General features: G+C 44.8%; 1 pseudogene; it reads right to left on the bottom strand.

The window, feature by feature from the left end:
- Window positions 1-19,647, bottom strand: part of LOC144828022 (NAD kinase 2, mitochondrial-like) — a 43,519-nt pseudogene extending 23,872 nt beyond the window's left edge.
- Between the last annotated feature and the right edge of the window lie 282 nt (window positions 19,648-19,929).

The following is a 19,929-nucleotide window of genomic DNA, read 5'->3' as shown; positions in this document are numbered from 1 at the left end:
ACAGCAGCCTGGGTGGGTGAAACAGAAACTGTATGTGTGCGTATACTTTGAATGAATGGATGCCTGGAGCATGGTATTCTCTGACTCTTACATAGCAAATGTGTATCTAGAGAGAGTAGATGGTCGCCAGGTGAAGTAAGTGTTACCTTGAAGAGCATGTACCACCGCACCCGCACGTCCGTCCCAGTGCAGGGAAGGCAAGGAAAAGAAATTGTAAATGTGTCCAATACTACCATGAATAGTAGCAGTACTTTGTATTGCGTTTGCATTCACAGCATATATCTGGTTATTACGGTGGACACTCCGTACCTCTCTTAATAACTTTAGTTTACTTGTAGTACGTCATTCATGTGTGGGTGTATCACTGTGTTCACTCAATATTAAGCAAAGCACCTAAAGTCATCTCATCTGTCATTAAATACGTCCCATGTGAAGTGATAGATAATCAAATTAGTTAGCTTCTTCAGTTTCCTTTTCTAGTACTCATTTGCACTGTAGGGTGAAAGGTAAATTAATTAAGCAGTAGCCCTTGTAACAGAGTATTCTCAGTGCCACCCGTAATAGAAAAGTAATAGCTTCACCACCTGCATGTACTGGACCGGTACAGTAACGCAAGTCTGTCTCCATCATCATGGTGTGCAACTTTTTTTCTCGGGTGCAACTTCACTGTGCTGTGTCCATGTCATTCTGCCGGCTTGCATAAGATAACGTACCCATTTCCCTAAACAAGAGAGAAGAAGAAGAATAAGACTGGTGTACTGTCATAGTCGACTGTAATGGAAGTCCATAGTGGTCGTAGAATTAGTTCATTAAACTACCACTACTGTTAGAGCAAGGATGCAGAAGTGGGAGGGTTACATAGATACTGTCCTCAATAGTTATGTACTGTGCTTTCAATTTGCTACTTGTACTCTGTGACCCAACTTTCGGCTCAATCACTTTGTGTTATTAATAAGGAGCATTGGTTACAGACTATGTCTTTCTTTCTTCATATAGTTGCTCCTTCTTCCAAATCAACAACAAGGAGGGAGCAGGCTAGATTGGCCCGGCAACGGAGGCTGGAGGCCACAGTCGCCGAGTATCGGCGGCTGGTGGCCCTGGAGGAGGAGGAGGACACGCAGTCGAGCGGGGCAACATCTTCGACTGCATCCTCCTCCGTGACTAAACCAGCGGGACCGAGCCGGGCTAAGAAAGCCGACCGCCACCGCCAAGCACCCGAAACACCAGCTGCCCCCCACAGGAGCTGCAAGGAACGCCAACACCGCCTACGAGTCCGCATGTCCAACCTGGAGCAGGAGGTCCTGAGGTATAAGACCTTGGTTAAGGGCCTCCGCTCCGAGCTTGCCACCCTCCGCAAGGAGTATGATGCCCATGCCGCATCATGCACCAGCACCAGCACCCTCCAGTAGTGGAGTGTCCCTTGCCCTTTTTTTATAGACTTTTGGGGGGTGGGATTTGGGAGTTGGGATCGTTTTGGGACGTTTCAGAGACAATCGTTGGGGTTAGGGTGGGTGAGGGAGATTATTTTGTTAGGGATAAATAAATATATTTTTCAACTACTTTATCTGACCATACCTGTTTTTTACTGCTTTTCAGTCTGGTGGGTGGGGGGCGGGGGTGTAACAGTAACTTTGTTTTCCTGAACAGTCGTAGGACTTTAGTAGTACAACCGTCAAACTCTTGTCTACTCCGAAATAATACTCCATTATACTACCTCCCACCAAACGCTTATCTTACCTGTAATTTGTGTTAGAAATTAGGGCTAGGCCCAGGGCTGGCTCCAGGTGAAATGGGGATTAACGTTGTCATTCCTGGGCGGGTGACATTTCCTCATTGCGGTGTTACTAGTGGTGTGACACAGTGGCAGTTGCATGCCTATGGAAAAAAAGAAAACGAAACCTTGTTTGTACTCCTTACTGTAGCATTACAACGGTTACGGTACGATCGAGAAAATAGCAGGTGACAGTACACTAGAACAGTGCCATAATGTAGCCTAACAAATGGTAAAGTATTGCAAGTATAACTAGTACTTGCGTTGAATTTATTTGACATTGGCTACTACTACTAGAAGATATAGTACTGAAGCTGAGTAAGTCTAGAAGATATCCTCGTATTCCTTCACCAGCCTGTTGCTGCTATCACCTTATCCTCCCCAGCAAGTGTGTGGAATTATTGATGTCATTTTAGTCAGACATCAAGCAAAACAACACAGCCCGGGGGAAGAGGGTTAGGGTTTGTAAAATGGATGGGAATGGGGGTTTCTTTTTGGGTAGGTTTTGTTGAGAGAAGAAAAAAAAAGCAGAGCATGGACAAACAATAATTGAAGATACAGAGTTTACAGACAATCTTTGGTTACAAAGTAAAGGTAAGCACATGCAGTCACACTCATAGAATAAAAGACAACAATGGATACTGTATCTGTATTGCGTATGTTGTTGGAGTTGTCCTGTTGAAATTGGTAAGTAAGTTGCATGCAGCAAACAATTCCTCTTATTGGCGGCACTCCTCCATTCCAGCTGACGCTTCGTCCATCAATGTGGTGGTGACCACTGACAGAAGAGACACCCTGTCCACTGCCTGCCTGGCGGATGTTGACTGAAACCCGGCCTGTAATTATTGAACGGAAAACAGGAAGTGCTATTACAATACCACTGATAAATAAATAAAAGGTATGTACGCTGTGTGGTTCAAAAAGTCACACTTTGATGATGCCTAGCAGAAAAATGGTTACAAAACGTACTTTGAAAGTAACAGTAGACCCAAATACAGACCGTGGATTGTATTCAAACCACTTGCCTGCAAGCAAAAGTATCCATAGCCAGCATCGCTCCAACAGTGCTCTACAACAACAGAACCGCGTTGCAATAGAACCCCCCTAAACACATGCAATCCTGCTGCTAGGGCTAACCCTAACGAACCCTAACTTACAAAGTGCCAAAACTGGTGTTTCCTTATGGATTTTGTCCAACTAACTTCTAGCCGGTATTAGACCTTCCCAGGAATGCCCCAGGCAAGACCCGCCAACCCACCCGCAAAAAAACACCCGACACAACACCACCAAACAGCAAAAAAGCTAAATCTCATACTTACAATGTCTCTCGGCCTTCGGTCCAAACGCGGCGCTGTGCAGCTAGGTCGTCATCATCATCATCAATCATCATAACTCCTGTTTTCCACCACGGATTTCCTGAAAAGCAAATGCAATCAAGATTAGACTGTCGCAGCAGTGCTTCGACAGAGACCCCGGCCGCAACCCACCCACGAACAGCAGGAAGCCCCCCAAAACGCTACATTGAGCAAGATGTCTGAAGAAATGGCAAAAAAAAGGCTGTTCCTTATGGATTTTGTCCAAAACACTTGTATCCGGTATTAGACCTTCCCAGGAATGCCCCAGGCAAGACCCGCCGGCGCCAACCCACCCGCAAAAAAACACCCGACAACACCCCCAAACAGCGAAAAAGCTAAATCTCATACTTACAATATCTCTCGGCCTTCGGTCCAAAGTAACGCGCTGTGCAGCTAGGTCATCATCAATCATCATAACTCCTGTTTTCCACCACGGATTTCCTGAAAAGCAAATGCAATCAAGATTAGACTGTCGCAGCAGTGCTTCGACAGACACCAAAAATTACACACAAACCCCCGGAACCCCGCCAAAGAGCACCTCAAAGGCAAGCAAGTCAGCAAAAACGGCAAGAAATTTTCACCTCATATTTGGTCCAAAACACTTTTGTCCATTATTAGAGCTTCACAGCAATGGGCCCAAAACCGTCAACTCACCCGCAAAGAAGTACAACACCCCCACAAGTGCTGAGTCTTTCTTCATTGTGCGTAATCCAGCACTCTGCTTGGAGGGAAATCGCAGTCTGGAGGAGGAGGATAGAGGAGCATGTTCTTCAGAACTTGTGAACCTGAGGAATGTAGACTGCGGCACCTTCAAATCAATAAGCAAACAAGTGAAGACAGTTCTGATGATGGTCTTCTTTTTGGGATTAGGTGATTAAAGTTTGAATTAAATTAACTGTGCAAAACAAAGAAAGAGAGACACAAAGCACACAGGAATAAAAGTGAATAAGGACGAAAAAGAAAGTTCTTGATTGATTGTCTCATTTTCAGGGCTCGGTGTCAGGGAATAAGAACAAGATTTCGTCATCATACTCTGCGAATTCAGGCTGGATGAGGTCAGTGGCACCGAACAGAGAAAAAATCCCCTCATCTACGTTGCTGTCCTCATCGTCTTCATGTGGCGTGCTTTCTCGCACTTTGTAATCTGGTGGTATGAGGTGCTGATTCATCTTGATCATTGTCAGCCGCTCCACATTTTTGGGCGATAGGCGGCTCCGTTTGGCAGTTACAATGCCACCAGCAGCACTGAAAACACGTTCAGAAGACACACTTGCGAGTGGGCAAGACAAATAGTTTATAGCCAGGTTGTAGAGCTGTGGCCACAATTGTTTTTTGCCATGCCAATACTGCAATGGCTCCTCATTAAGAAAGACCACTGTTGAGTCATTCAGATAGTCCTGCACCATCGACTCAAGGTCATCAACTGTTCCTCCACTTTGCTTACTTTTTGCTGTGCCTGTGACATTTTTTAGAGAACCATACCCCATCAAACTTAGCCAATCCTCCTCCCCAGCCACTGTTAGTGTTGTCATTGTGTGTGGTGCAGATGATCCAGTTGCCGGTGTCTTTAACGGCTGAGAGGTCACTTGTGCCCCAGCCACAGGTGCAGAAGTGGATTCTTGTGACTGCGGATGGCCTGCTGATGCTGATGCTGATGTACTGGCTTCTCCTTCAATAACCTGCCGTTCTTTTTCAAACCTCTTGGCTGACCAGGCTAACCAATGTTTGTACTTTTGAACATCTGCATCAGCGAAAGGAAAGAATGCGTTGTCTGCCAGCGCCTTTTTGTAGCGTGGATCCAGAATAGTAGCACAAATGTAATGCTGATCTGAGTTGATGTTTTTAAGACGTTCATCACCACGTAGGCGATGTAATAATTTCTCAGACAAAATGAAATGGTTTTTTTTTTTTTCATCTTTTTCAAACTCAGAAGAAACCGCCATCAGTTGGTGCTCCAGTATGCACAACAATGGGATAGCTTTTCCCAAATTACAGTCCTCCTGGCTGACTGCACGCGTGAAGAACTCAAAAGGACGAAGCATGTCTGTCAGGCTTTTAACTATGGCCCATTGCGCCTTACTCATCCGCAGGTCCTCCTTCTGAGATGTAGCCTCTGTCAAGAAATAGTGATCGAGTACCGTATACTGCTCATGCAGACGCTCAAGCATGTAGAAGGTTGAGTTCCAACGTGTTGCCACCTCCTGGATGAGTGCTTTCACTGGCATTCCACGTTGAAGTAGCAGTCTCCGCAGATGCTTCCGGGCCTTAAAAGAATGGCTGAAATGGTTGCACATTTTGCGGCAGGTGGCCATTACCTCGAACGCTGGACTCTCTTTATCACTCAAGAATTTTTGAACTACCAGGTTGATACAGTGCGCCAAACACGGCACTCTAACATGGTGACCCTGTGACATGGCCTTAACTACATTGGCGCCATTATCCGTGGAAACATAACCAATCTTGCGTTTTAGGGGGGATAGCATTGACAACACCTTTTTGTCAAACTCTTCCAAAAGGTTTTCTGCTGTGTGACTTTTCTCCAAGGCAAACATGGCTAGTGTTGCATGTTTCCGAGCAGCTTTGAAAACTTGGTCCGGGTCAACACCTGCGTTTAGCTTTGCTATAACACCTGAAAAAGAGACCCAGTGTGCAGTGATGCACATGTAATCATCGCCTGGGCCACTGGTCCACATGTCTGTTGTCAGATGTATTGTGTGAACAGCACTCTTCTGCAAAGCTGCCCCAATCGCCTGCAGCACATCTTCATGTAGTGCTGGAACCGCAACTCTGGCAAAATAGAACCGGCTCGGAACCTTCCATTTAGGGCAGAGCGTTGCAACTAATTCAAGAAAACCTACCGCTTCTACAAAAGAAAAAGGTAGAAGGTCCACAGCTAGCATTTTAGCCAGCTTAGTGTTATACAGACGCGTCAGTGGGTGGTTGCGTTCATATGGCACGTCTGAAGTAAGCATTGTTCTAATGTTGGCCTGGACCAAGCATTTACGGGCTGATAATGACTTCGTTGACCCAATTTTGCTCGCTGGTGAACTTTTGTGCGTTGTTGTCTCACTCGCTCCAACACTCTTAGTGTGCCTCACATTGGGTGTGCTGCTGAGAGGGGTACTGGGTGTAAGGGAAGTGTTTGACACGTCTTCTTCCTGCTCGTCAACATCAGATGAAACATCAACGTTTCCTTGATTTTGGCCTTTCTTGATCGCAGCTAGGTGCGCAAACCATTGGACACCGTGCTTTCTGTCAAGATGACCACTCTGGCCGCCGGTACCATAGTTGCTACCTGGCTTACCACGACTAACTGCAAGCTTACAAAGGGTACAAATGGCAAACCTTGGATTTTTGGGACAAACAGTAAAGAAGTCCCAAACTGGGGACTTGAAGTGTCTGTGGGACCTGGAGGAGGCGGCGATACTGGTGGTGGTGGTGGTCATGAAGCTAATGCCAGATGAAGTGGAGGATCTGGATTGGCCAACTTTTGTACGTTTTCCACTTTCACCGCCACTAATTAAGGTCGAGGTTGACGCAGGTCTCTTCTTGCCAGAAAGAAATATGGAAGCGGGACGAGTTGGTGTACTACTTAACTCCAATGATTGTGGTGTTTCCACTGCCTCCTCATCGACAACATCATCATCATCATCATCACGCGCAGCAGCTCTTCGGGCTAGGGTCAAAATGTCTGTTTGCTGCATGCCCGCTGGGGCTGCAGTGACCTTTATGATGACTGGGTCGTCGTTGGCAGAGTCTTCATCAGCAGCAGTATCCGCCACTTCTTGTTGAGCCTCATCACACTCCATAAGTCTGAGACTTTGGACGAGCTTCCTTTTACGCTTAAGTACCTTTGTTGGATCATGGTGTGCCTCACTCTCAGACGGCTGTGGTGCTGGTTCCCAAGTTTGATCCGTATCATCAGAAGGAGGTGTGCTTGAAGAGGATGTAGACACCACCCTTGATCTCTTCCTTGCTAGGGTTGTGGAAGACAATGAAGGATCATCAGGAGGAGTGGCTTCCTCAAATGATACCTCGCCTTGATTGTCGATTTCCTGATGTGCCCCTACTTCGGGAGGAACAACTATTGTGGGCACTTGTTGTGACCCTCCATGCACCTCTGCATGCGCATCTCCTTGCGCTGCCTCTCCTTCCACATGTACTTGGGCTTGTACTTGCACATGTGATTGTTGTTGCCGCTGTGGTTGTTCAACACTCGTCAGATGAGCTACAACAACCTGTGTTGATTGAGGGACATTGCTGCTGCTTTTTTGCGATGAGCCAACATCACTGGTCGATGGTGATTGAAGAAGTATACTGGCTGCCTCTGCAGCACTCAAGGGCTTGGACTTAAGTTGGCGTGGTGGTGGTGGTGGCACTGAGCCCAATGGAGCGGGGGTGCTGCTGCCAGCTTGGTCCCCAGCAGATCCCGCTGCAGCTGCTGCAGGCATACTTTTTTTTTTACTCACAAAAAAAGGGGCGGGCGGCACACCAGTGTCCTTGGTAACTTGCTTCTTCTGCTCCTTACTGGCACCTTTCTTGCTAGAGGAGCTACGGGTTACTTTTTTTGGGGCCATCTTCTTCAGAGCAGGTCAGCAGGCAGCAGTTGCACGAGTTGCAGAGGGTTCTGTGTCCAGACGTGACGTCGCGTGACGTTATGCTGCACACACCGCTGCAGGACTTCTTCCTGGCACTGGTGGTTCTATTGAGTCTTCTTGTGCACCTAAAAGCAATGGAAGACAGAGGAACATCAGTTCAGTTATACACCCCAAAAAATCGACAAAACACAGAAAAATGAGCACAATCCCATGCCATCCATGATGTTTACATTGAAGACACCCCACAGAAAGACTAGGGACATGCAAGTATGCAACACTCACTACCCCTGGGCATAAGGGATGAAAAGTAGGCAAAATAAGTGCAGGCCTCAGACACTGCCTCTCCTCAAAATGGCCCCCTTACACCCCAAGCACATGTTGCTGCCTGTACCAGCCAGCACTCAAGATGGCCACCACCACCACCCACATGGCCAGTCCACATCAACAGTACACCCCCAAAAAACAGAAAAACAGCCAGAAATCACCACAATCCAATGCCATCCATGATGTTTACATCAAAGAGAGTGAGACAACACCACAGGCACACTCAGTCCATGCACCACCACCACCCCTGGGCAAGCAAAAGGCCACACCAGCAGCCCCCCAAAAACGACAAAAAACAATAAAATAAGCACAATCCCAGCCCATCCATGGCCTCAATTATGTTTAAATTCAAGAAGACACCCCACAGAAAGACTAGGCCCATGCAACACTCACCACCCCTGGGCAAAGGGCCACACCAGCAGGCCCAAAAAAACGACAAAAAACAATAAAATCTGCACAATCCCAGCCCATCCATGGCCTCAATGGTGTTTAAATTCAAGAAGACACCCCACAGAAAGACTAGGCCCATGCAACACTCACCACCCCTGGGCAAAGGGCCACACCAGCAGGCCCAAAAAAACGAGAAAAAACAATAAAATCTGCACAATCCCAGCCCATCCATGGCCTCAATGGTGTTTAAATTCAAGAAGACACCCCTCAGAAACACTAGGCCCATGCAACACTCACTACCCCTGGGCATAAGGGATGAAAAGTAGGCAAAATAAGTGCAGGCCTCAGACACTGCCTCTCCTCAAAATGGCCCCCTTACACCCCAAGCACATGTTGCCTGTACCAGCCAGCACTCAAGATGGCCACCACCACCACCCACATGGCCAGTCCACATCAACAGTACACCCCCAAAAAACAGAAAAACAGCCAGAAATCACCACAATCCAATGCCATCCATGATGTTTACATCAAAGAGAGTGAGACAACACCACAGGCACACTCAGTCCATGCACCACCACCACCCCTGGGCAAGCAAAAGGCCACACCAGCAGCCCCCCAAAAACGACAAAAAACAATAAAATAAGCACAATCCCAGCCCATCCATGGCCTCAATTATGTTTAAATTCAAGAAGACACCCCACAGAAAGACTAGGCCCATGCAACACTCACCACCCCTGGGCAAAGGGCCACACCAGCAGGCCCAAAAAAACGACAAAAAACAATAAAATCTGCACAATCCCAGCCCATCCATGGCCTCAATGGTGTTTAAATTCAAGAAGACACCCCACAGAAAGACTAGGCCCATGCAACACTCACCACCCCTGGGCAAAGGGCCACACCAGCAGGCCCAAAAAAACGACAAAAAACAATACAATCTGCACAATCCCAGCCCATCCATGGCCTCAATGGTGTTTAAATTCAAGAAGACACCCCACAGAAAGACTAGGCCCATGCAACACTCACCACCCCTGGGCAAAGGGCCACACCAGCAGGCCCAAAAAAACGACAAAAAACAATAAAATCTGCACAATCCCAGCCCATCCATGGCCTCAATGGTGTTTAAATTCAAGAAGACACCCCTCAGAAACACTAGGCCCATGCAACACTCACTACCCCTGGGCATAAGGGATGAAAAGTAGGCAAAATAAGTGCAGGCCTCAGACACTGCCTCTCCTCAAAATGGCCCCCTTACACCCCAAGCACATGTTGCCTGTACCAGCCAGCACTCAAGATGGCCACCACCACCACCCACATGGCCAGTCCACATCAACAGTACACCCCCAAAAAACAGAAAAACAGCCAGAAATCACCACAATCCAATGCCATCCATGATGTTTACATCAAAGAGAGTGAGACAACACCACAGGCACACTCAGTCCATGCACCACCACCACCCCTGGGCAAGCAAAAGGCCACACCAGCAGCCCCCCAAAAACGACAAAAAACAATAAAATAAGCACAATCCCAGCCCATCCATGGCCTCAATTATGTTTAAATTCAAGAAGACACCCCACAGAAAGACTAGGCCCATGCAACACTCACCACCCCTGGGCAAAGGGCCACACCAGCAGGCCCAAAAAAACGACAAAAAACAATAAAATCTGCACAATCCCAGCCCATCCATGGCCTCAATGGTGTTTAAATTCAAGAAGACACCCCACAGAAAGACTAGGCCCATGCAACACTCACCACCCCTGGGCAAAGGGCCACACCAGCAGGCCCAAAAAAACGACAAAAAACAATAAAATAAGCACAATCCCAGCCCATCCATGGCCTCAATTATGTTTAAATTCAAGAAGACACCCCACAGAAAGACTAGGCCCATGCAACACTCACCACCCCTGGGCAAAGGGCCACACCAGCAGGCCCAAAAAAACGACAAAAAACAATAAAATCTGCACAATCCCAGCCCATCCATGGCCTCAATGGTGTTTAAATTCAAGAAGACACCCCTCAGAAACACTAGGCCCATGCAACACTCACTACCCCTGGGCATAAGGGATGAAAAGTAGGCAAAATAAGTGCAGGCCTCAGACACTGCCTCTCCTCAAAATGGCCCCCTTACACCCCAAGCACATGTTGCTGCCTGTACCAGCCAGCACTCAAGATGGCCACCACCACCACCCACATGGCCAGACCACATCAACAGTACACCCCCAAAAAACAGAAAAACAGCCAGAAATCACCACAATCCAATGCCATCCATGATGTTTACATCAAAGAGAGTGAGACAACACCACAGGCACACTCAGTCCATGCACCACCACCACCCCTGGGCAAGCAAAAGGCCACACCAGCAGCCCCCCAAAAACGACAAAAAACAATAAAATAAGCACAATCCCAGCCCATCCATGGCCTCAATTATGTTTAAATTCAAGAAGACACCCCACAGAAAGACTAGGCCCATGCAACACTCACCACCCCTGGGCAAAGGGCCACACCAGCAGGCCCAAAAAAACGACAAAAAACAATAAAATCTGCACAATCCCAGCCCATCCATGGCCTCAATGGTGTTTAAATTCAACAAAACAGTTGTATCATGCACCCATAACCAACCCTGGTCCTACTGGATACTGTGGCTACCCACAATATAATTTATTTAATTTTCTGAAAAAGTTCCAAAATTGTACTTGCAGCAACTGTAATGCCCCAAACAAACTTACTTGTGAAAGTTGATTTCTAATCCAAAAGTGATCCAAAGACAGTCAAAAAGGCCTCAAATCCAAATATCCAGCAGCACCCACAAAAAGTAATCCTTCCAGCTCCAGATCCAAATGAAAGTGACCAGGAGATGGACAAAGCACTGGGAGGAGCCTGCTGGACAGGAACAGGAAGTTGGAGACTGTGGGGCACTTCCTTCCTCCCCCCCCCCCCCAAAATGGACTCCTTGCAAAAAAAAAGGCCATGCAAATGTCAACCTGAGGAGTGATTCTGATAAAAATCATAATTTTCTGAAGGTTTATCCTGTTTGCTGGTGATTTTCTTGTGCGAAATTGCAAAATCTCTATTTCGCAAGTGCGAGATTGTTCCTTTCCGCCGCAACTACATGTTCGCAATTGCGAACTCTCGCGAGGTGTGCTGTGCAAGGTGGCAAGCCACGAGTACGTATTCGCGGGCGACAAACTCCCGCGGGAACACGCAGCAAGATCTAAAATGGCGCGTCACTCGCAAAGAAAAACAACTCGGCAAACGCTAAAATGACGGAAAGTGAACGCCGTGCACCACGCCGCGCGCCGCAACCAAGAAAAAAATCCGCCGCGAGCGGATTCACGGATTTTCGACAAATTCGCGAGCGTTCGCGGATTGCGGATTTGCCGAAAATCCGAAAAATCCGCGAGCGGAGCGGATTTTACGCCCATGCTTAAACATTTTACACAAACAAGGGGGGGCCTGAATTATGGTTATTTAATGTTTTAAGTAGAAACAGCATCACAAAAAACAAGGCATCAATGACAGTCAATCATCTCAATAGACTGGGACCTAGGCACAGTTGCGGCTGACCATGGTGGAGCATGGGTTGTATACAGCAACCAGATTTATCGTGGTCAAAAGTTTTATCGCCTGTCTTAGGGTCTGATTTATATTTTGGTGGACAGGATACTCCATCACAAACATCATTGATATCCCATCCACTGTACACAAGTGCCATGGGATATAATGCATTTGTAATATGGGAAATTAGATTTTTGTGACATTTGTGAGAAGGATCTCATCCACAGAAAAACAAATACGGTCCTTGGTCTTTTAAGCCCAATCTACCAAAGGGGTACACTTCTAGAGTACACCTGGACTGCAGGTTAGGGACTGTGAAACTCACAAAGAATCAGGCAGAGGCCATCAGCAGGTTACATGCCTGTCCCAATTCCCACTGGTAGTAGAGTACTTCCAGATACATGCCTCTTGCTCTTGCAGCTCATTGTCCCCTTGTAGCCAGACAGGTCAGCCGGCTGACTATTGGAGTCCACCTCATAGTCCTGTATGGAAGTCGGAGCTGGACCAGTCCTCCAGGGCTCGCAGAAAGCAGGTCAGTTCCTCTTCTGATCTTCTGCATGTCTAGAAACTGTTCTGAAGTTGGTGCCTGGAGGTGCCACATTTATTATGGCTGGCACTAGTTAGTTGTTGAGAATGATTCCTTGGCATGTCCTAACCAACATGGTAAATGTTTCCAGGATTTAAACAAGCTTCTTTTGCAGAAGTTTCTGTTTGTCCTTCCTCAAAACAGGCCTAAAATGCAATGCGTCAGGGCAAATCCAAGATGGCAAAAGCCTTCAGCCATACTAAACTTGGGATTTGAGGGCTGGGTGTTTTTGTGTAGAGAGTGTACTGTGGCAATTCTAGTGTCTTCCAACATTGAACACTAACATCCAGTTTGAGGCAAGCACTGTACCCACAACAAACCCAGAGACAGATGTCTGGTAGGACGAAAAGTAGGATCCTCCAGCGAACACACAATGGATACACAAGAAATGTTTTGACATCCAATTCTCTCCCTTCCAAGTGTGCAGCAATTGTTCTGTGTCCCTCAACAGATCTGTAAAGAAAGATGTGACACCCTAGTGTAAAAAACATGCCCACAGCCACCACCTTGCATATTCTGTTTAGTTAAGATAAATCATCTATGCCCATTCATGTGAACCTATTATTTGCTCCTTTGAGACATTTCACACTTTTATTTACACCTATCCAAGGTTAAGCACAGGATGAAAGGTGACAGAGGTCTACGTTATTTTGTTTGCTGAAGGTTCAGACAGGTAAAATGTAACTTTCTAAAAATGACCTTTTGTTACTATTTATTACAAATCAAACTTCACCATTGAATTGGATTTTTAATAACTATTTAAGGTAGTGGTATAATTATTTTTCTAGATGGTCCCATTCCTAAGATAGAGTTTCAGTATTTAATATTGTTTCACAGTGTTTCTGTGTGGGCCAGCCAGTCTTTCTATAGTAAAATCAGCTTTTGAGGGATAGTCAGTTTAAGAATATGCTAACTTTACATTTTTACATCTCTTTCTTTCAAATGCCGTTCATCCTGCCTTCTGGGCTACATGTCCTATAGGGGTGACTTATTAATATTTAAAAGGTGTGTTTTTACCTGTCAAAAGGGGTTTAATTTGATTCAACATGGTGCATGTTTTACACTGTTATAGTAAGGCTACAATTGTAGGCCTGAAACCATGTTTGCACTGCCTCTTATAGTGTATGGCACAGTAGATGTGATACATGCTGCAGTCCGCTAGTGACATTTAACTTCCAGGCCCTAGGTAACATTTTTACCATACCCTAACGCATTATAGACAAGTGAAATATACCAATTAGGAGTACCCCAATTTAGCCATGTTAACATGGAGAGCACAGGCCCTTTACTACTGGTTAGCGGCGGTAAAGTGCACAGAGTTCTAAAGTCAGCAGACAAAAATAAGGTTCAGCAGAGGCAAAAAAACCAGGGTGACCACGCAGAAAAGTAAATTTCCTACAGTGAGAAATGCATTGTTCACAATTGGCAGCTTGGCACCTTCAAGGCCTTCCTTAGGGAAAATGCTTGTGGCAAAGGATGCAAAAAGGAGAGAGTTAAAAGAAAGGAATACTTTACGATTCCAAGCCAAGTTAATTAAAACAAGAATGTATAGGTAAAATATATCAGTAATGATGAACATTTGGTTAACGAAGCAAACATTAAGAAGCTCTCAAACAGGCACTGTAGGAAAGTATTACAAAAGGTCTTACAAGTGACTGTTTTTTAACCCTGGCTCTACGCCAAGTTCCACAGAGTTGGGAAACAACTCCATGGAACTTCACTCCGCTCTGCGGCCTCCCCCTCCCAAAGTGATTATAAAGTAATACAAAAGGCACTTACCTGCCGTGGCTGCCTCCTCCTCGCCATGAATGCTTTCCTTCCTCGTCCTCCCCATCCTTCTTCTTAGATAACCCCTATGTTGTATGTCTTGTGCACCCGCAAGACGTACAACGTAGGGGTTATCAGTGAAGAAGGACGGCGAGGAGAAGGAAGGAGAGCCGCCATGGCAAGGAGGAGGCAGCCACAGCAGGCAAGTGCCTTTATAATTACTTTATAATTACTTTAGGAGGGTGGAGGGGCCGGCTAACTACACTTCACCACAGAGTCATAGTTTTGCCTAACCTCTGCGTTCGCAACGGAACGTGGAGTAGGCAGAACTATGTAAACTACGCTGGCGGATCATAGTTACCTGCCCGGTCTTACTGTTTCTCAAAATGTTCAATGTTTTTCCATAAGTTCTGCTTGCAATGCCACCTTGAAGAAATATCCTCAAATATTCAGGATGGGCTTCTCACAACCAGTTCCACAATTTCCAGTTGCAGGCAGCTTCCCACAATACACCTTTCCTGTCCACAAGAAAGTGGCAGTTTCAAACAGGTCTACTGGTATTTTGCATCAGCTTCCTCTATGCTGAGGACCCTGCAGACCTTCAAGTCACTTGAGAAAATATGTAAAGAAGCAAACAGGAGAAGTGAACAGTTGTAACTGGTCTACTGGAATTCCTCCAGGCAGTCTTCAGCTTTTTTTGTCTCAGGGCATTCAAACAGTTATTTCCTCTGTCTCAAGACCTTCAAGAAATTTCAAAACATTTTTAAAAAGAACATTTTCAGTTGCCCATTGCCATGACAGCTATCCTTTCCCACATTTGTAATGGGATGCCTCAGTAGAATGTTGGGCTTGGCAAGTGAGCTATGTGGGAAAGCTTCAAATGCCAAGTAAGGTCCATATTCCCTCCAACCTAAAGATAATGAATACACCAATCTAGCCTCCTCCTCTTGCTGCCTGCTGTTTCTAATAAACACACTGCTGTTATTTAAGCAGCATCACGCATAGTGAACTGTAGTATATGCAGTGCAGAGCAGTGTTTGTAATCATAAATAAAAAGTTCATCATCAAATATCAGTGTAGCCAATGGCAGACATATTTGGACATGTGTTTCATGCTAATTGACTTTCATCACCAGGGAGCAGTACATTTAATATGGAGGCATCTAAAAAGCTCCCCCAAAACAGAGACCTACTCTCGGCTGATGAATGGCAAAAAACAGGAAACAAGTCATAGATATCCAGCACTGGGTGTGCTTAGGGTTGATGGCAAGCACATTTAAGTATGAGTAGAAATACTACATTAACCTGAATATATCACAATTCACTGCTCCCCCAAAGACTGGTGCAATCATACCAGGCGTTTGCTTCTAGCCACTGAAATTCACAAACTCCTCCCAGAGCCATACTGAATCTACCACATTTGACTGGCTACCTGTACAACAAATTCATACAAAGAGCCTCTGTCATAATCCCTAATCCTGGAAATGGACATTTTTGCCAATCAATACTGAAAAAAGTAAGACCCATCAACATGCTATACAATATGACTGACAAAGCCTTCTCTCCAGTGCTTAAAAAAAAAGTGACAGCGCCCTCCTCAGGAGGCCACTGCAGCTTGCACAACCCATTGCTACTGTCAGTGTTGCCAATCACCGTACCTACACAACTATTAACCATCACACTGCTACAAGTGTAACAATTCATTCCATTCAAGGCCCCCAGAGTAATAGGAATGACTTTGCAGCAGGTATTAGTTGTTTTAAATGCACTTTAAAATAATAATCAACTGTTGGTCTGGCCCAGTAGTGATTGGTGGTGGGAGTAGCTGTCGGGTGATGACGTGGGGAGGGGGAGGAGCAGGGTGGGCGGTAGTAATCTATTACAAAATCGCATTTGGGGATGCAGCACCTGCAATGAAATTTGTTTTATTGATTTATATGTTTACTTACCCATAATCCTCCGTAATCCATAGATTACTACCCCCACCCTACCCCTCCCCCTCTCCACGTCACCACCCAGAAGCTACTCCCACCACTGACCACTACTGGTCTGGTCATTTTTAAATTACACAAACAACGCCGCCCTGTGACAGCTATCGGAAGTGATGGTGTTGACAATTAAGTGTTGATGTCGAGCACCGGAAACGACCAACTCAAATTAAGCACTTCTCTCAATAAATGTGTTGTGGGTTGATTTAACATGCACATGACACTCTTGACAAACAGTCCCTCAAAGAAGCTGGAACAAAGGAAGCGAAGGATGAAGGGGAACTTCTAAAGGTACTCTGTGGGTACTATGTTATGCTTATTAACATGAGCACAAAAAAGCTGCTAAAAATATAACAACTAGTGGGAGGCCTAATAATTTAAAAGAAGATGCCAGGAAATAAACCTGTAGTAAAAATCCATGCAAGTGGGAGTAGTAAAGGCTAAGGAGTTCTAACTTTTCAGAGCCAGTGGTAAGAATGAGAAAAAAATGTGACTTGACACAAGATCGAAGAGCAGAAATAAGCAAGATTAGAAATGCTTAATAGAAATTAGAGTTAGGGTGTATCTTCAAACAAGATGAGTGCTGAGGGAGAAGCCATGGGTATATTAAAAATACATTACATTTGAAACAAAAGAGCATACACATATTAAAGTGAAACCAGAAGGGTTAACTAACTGCCAACTGAATAGTTAACAATCGACTGAAGAGAAGAGGGAGATTATAGTGAAATTTCAAATGGAACAGAAGAGCAGTACTCTAAGTGTGAAAAGATAATGATGAAAATGAGGATTTTAATGTCATAAAATGTGAGTGTCCAGATTTTACAGAGACTGTAGAGCTACGAACAAGAAGCAAGAGCAAATAGGGACTTGTTAAAGCTGAATGAAGGTGAAGGATCTAAGAGGACAAGTATTAAGATGCGAAGACAGAGGAAGTGGCACATAATGAGGGATTATGAGGGTTCCAAGAAAAGGAAAGGGGACAGGGAAGAAAAGAGTTTAACTTTTATTCAGATTAAGGTAAAGGGAGTTAGATGTTATCCACATTTGGATCGGATGGTAGAAAGTCAAATTGAAGCAGTATTATTTAATGATGTGATACAGGTAGAGAAAGATACATAGTCATTGGAATAGAACAGGATACTTGAAAAGAAGCAATAAGAGATATGAAGGGGCAGTACAGTAAATTAACTCAACTAATCAACAACCAGGGACCTGAAATGAGAGCCTTGGGAATCCCATAATCAAAGAGGCAAAGGGTTAAAATGCTTATTACCCCAGATTGAGTGGCAGCACAAGTAAGTAGAGCAACAGAATTGTAAAGACCCCGCAATAATCCAATAGCAAGAACAGATATGAATATAGATTGACTTATTATGCTGAAGAGGAGATCGATATATATAGGAATGAGTAAATAGGAGTGTTTAGGATTACAAGAAAACATAAGAGACGACCATGGAGATAAGTGAAGTTGAATTTGCAGGCCAGAAGCCAGACTCTTCAGGTGAGAAAAAAAACATATGCTAAGGACAACTAATGAACTGAATACATGTGAATAAAGATGATATGCTGTAAAGTTTCTTCTGGGAAGGGAACTTAGAATTGGGTAGGTGGGAAGGATGGATTTAGAAGAGTACCTAATAATAATAAAATATTGTTTAAAAGATCTCGGTAGACATCAGATGCCAGAGAAAGAGTGAAAAGATTAAAGAAAGATCCCATGAAAGGTAATAGCTGTGGATATACAGCTATAAAATAGAGAAAAAGGAAGGAAGAGCCACTGTGGTATTGAATTTCTGAAGGAAGAGCACAAGACCATATTCTGTGATTGCCATAAAAGAAGTCAAAGTTGGATAAGCACAAACAGTAGGCTAGAAACCGGAGTTGAATGGGGAATTCTAGAAGGCTTGCTTGAATCCTAATTGAAGATGCATTGAAATTGTCAAGCATGCCCCCAATATTTCCATATTTGCCTCAGTGTAAAAATGTGCAGATTTGGCATACAACAGCCAGTGAAAATTTGCAGTTGTCCGAAGGTGCATGCTTATCCAGAATACTGTGTATTTTAAGAGAGTCATTCTATTCCGCTGAGACTTTTTCTATCAATTCTCTGCTCATTAGGAAATGTAGGTGTTCATGTTTCTTAGCAATTGTAAAGATCTCTTTCACTGCCTGTGAAGCTATCTTGTTCATTTTGTAGGACTATACTCTCGATCCTCTACCAGTGCACACATTCAAACCCAAATTCTTCTGTTTCTCCTAAGGACCATCATCAATAGATATTTTATAGTACGAGGCCTTATGAAGTGAGAAGGTAAAACGAGATTTGCAGGATTTATATGTCACCCTTGAAGACAGTAACTCTCCAATTAAAAATCTTGGGGCATTTTAGCCAGCACCTCGTTAAAATTATCGCCGTTTTAGTGGCAGGAAACTGCCGCTAAAACGGCAAAAATGGGCTTGCTAATATGGGTTATAGAATTCCAATAGAAGCCCAGGTTAGATGTCCTGCACATCTACCCTGGGCTTGTATCGCAATTCTATAACGCATATTAGCAAACCCATTATCGCCGTTTTAGCGGCAGTTTCCTGCCGCTAAAACGGCGATAATTTAACGAGGTTCTTGCTAATATGCCCCTCTATGACTATCCATTTGATTATGCTGTTCCAAACTTAGCTGCTGTTCATGCAAATCCACAGGAGTAAGATTTGTGCTTGTTCCCTCAAGGTACAGCCTGATCCTTTAACGCCCCTGCCACCTGCAAGCATCAAGGCAGCGTTTCTTCAGTACTTCTGGGAACGAATGTGTGTAACTTACATGAAGACAGGAAATGCCTTCAGACCTTGCTGAGCCTGTGTTTTTTTCCACCAAAAACTGGTTTAATGTTTTCTGACACCTTACTGGCAGCAATTAGAAAGGTACCATTACCTCTGGCCGATTTCATTGCGCCTGCCCATCGAACTGTTTCTTCATGATATTCTTTTTGTATTAAACGAGTTGTACATCAATGCACTTATTCCGCAAACTATCGATAATGTGCCTTACATTTTTTTCGATGAATATGATGCTGCTCCAATAATCCATTGGAATTATATCCATTCAGTTCAAGCAGTTGCTTCCGGTTCTCTTTGCTAAACCCGACATAGCAATAGCACTGGTGCTCAAACTCGTAGTGAGTGGTCTTTTCTATCACAGCCACACAGGTGAGACTGAATCTGGCAAGGTTGTAGTGGTTCCAATAAGCTCCCTGAGCATGGGCACATTTGCAATTGATCAGGCATAAGAAGCACATAAGCTCAGCGGGGTAGGAGGCCATCCTGAGGACTCAGCCACGGATTTTGGAATCATGGAAAGAATGTAAACATGGTGCAGAGTGGAATGATACCAACCATATGTTCTGTGTTTGAGATGGTTATAACTGTAGCAGCACAATAGAATTGCGTGAGCAGATGTAATATTGGAAGAAGTAATAGTAAGCATAAATGTGCAAGCTTAAGAATACAGGAAAGATAAGGGAACAAGGCAATCTTTTTCTTGATGCCCAGCTTTACAGCTCCTACTTTCCAAAATGCATCTTATTTGGTGTTCGTAATATCCC

The sequence above is a fragment of the Lissotriton helveticus genome, chromosome 4_1, assembly GCF_964261635.1.
Source record: "Lissotriton helveticus chromosome 4_1, aLisHel1.1, whole genome shotgun sequence".
Taxonomy (NCBI): domain Eukaryota; kingdom Metazoa; phylum Chordata; class Amphibia; order Caudata; family Salamandridae; genus Lissotriton; species Lissotriton helveticus.
Note: the sequence above shows the minus strand (reverse complement) of the source record. Positions and strands in the feature narration are given on the sequence as shown.